Source organism: Acanthochromis polyacanthus, chromosome 2 (assembly GCF_021347895.1).
Source record: "Acanthochromis polyacanthus isolate Apoly-LR-REF ecotype Palm Island chromosome 2, KAUST_Apoly_ChrSc, whole genome shotgun sequence".
NCBI lineage: Eukaryota > Metazoa > Chordata > Actinopteri > Pomacentridae > Acanthochromis > Acanthochromis polyacanthus.
The window spans coordinates 39,918,523-39,920,095 of record NC_067114.1 but is presented as its reverse complement, the minus strand read 5'-3'; positions in this window follow the sequence as shown (position 1 = coordinate 39,920,095).

Here is a 1,573-nt window from a genome sequence, read left to right as displayed (position 1 = left end):
CCAAAGACAGACAAATTCACTCTCAGTCTGTGTCTGCTCTCCAACCGTTTTATTCACTGGTCTATCTCTGGAAAGATATTAATTATCATCGAAAGACCAACAATGAATGTCACCTACACATCTGTTGCTATTGACGTTGACTCACACAAACATCCTGCTGCTGTAAATACTCACTGAAGCACTAAAAGTGGATTCAGCTGCTGAAAATAGTCCCAACTGCTACACTCTGTCCTGTTGTTTGAGTAAACACACCACTGGCCAGGATGTTTTTTTTTACATTAAGGCTGCAACTAATGAATTTTTTTTACTTCTGATTAACATGTTGATTTTTTTCTACATTCTTTTATTGCTTGTTTGATCTATAAAGTGTCATAAAATGGTGACAATCATCTTATTTTGTGCAGAAACCCAAAAATATTCAGTTTACTGTCATACACAAAGAAAAAAAACAGAAAATATTCACATTTAAAAAGCTGCAATCAGAGAATTTAAACTTATTTTTTCTTAAATTCTTCAAATATGTGGTACTTATAATTTAATTTAACTAAATATCATAATAATTATTATTAAATATTCAAACCCCTCCATTTTTGCTCACTTAATAGTGTCAGATTTTAATTTTAATTTGATAAATGTGCAGATTTTCTCCATGAAAATAACAAAATACTAACAATTGTTGAGATGGAATAAGAATTCTGACAGTTTTTTCTCTTTAAAATGACTCAAAACCAGTTAATCAATCATCAAAATAGTAGGCGATTAATTTAAAAGTTCATAATTAATCAAGTCTTTGTTTCAGCTCTACGCATCATAATGTCACTTCAGAAAGTATTCAGACCCCTCCACTTGTTGCTCACCTCATAGTGTCCAAAGTTTCATTTTAATTGGAAAAATTTTCCATTTTTATGCATAGAAACTAAAAAAACATTCACAATTACAAAGCTGGAATAAGAAAATTCTGACTTTTCCTCTTAAAATGACTCAAAAATAGTTGCTAATTAATTGAAAAGTTGACAATTAATCAGTGAATTGTTGCAGCTCAGTATATTATACGGTAATTTCCAAGATAATTCAGATTCCTGCACTTTTTGCACTCTTAACAATGTTGGAAATTCAATTTTAAATTGACAAATTTGCCATTTTTATACATAAAAATGAAAGAATATTCACAATTAATATGCTGGAATGAGAGTATTCAGACTGTTTTTCTAAAGAAATGTCTCAAATCAATTAATCAATCATCAAAATAGTTACTGATTCATTTAAAAGTAGACAATTCTTAATTTTTAATTTATACATTTGACATTTTTATTCAACGAAACCTAAAAATGAGAACAAAATTAAGCTGAAATTAGACAGACTTTGAGACTTTCTGTCTTAAAAATGACTGGAAGCAATTTAATGAAGATGAAAATGTAATGTTTGGCAATTTATTTACTAAATGTCACTACAGATTCACATCTTCAGAGGGAATCAGTGGGGTTTGTCTTGATAACTACAGACAGGGTAAAATAATAATAATAAAGTACTGAATGACAGACTAAAGAGTTGTTGAGTTCTTGACAAAAATATG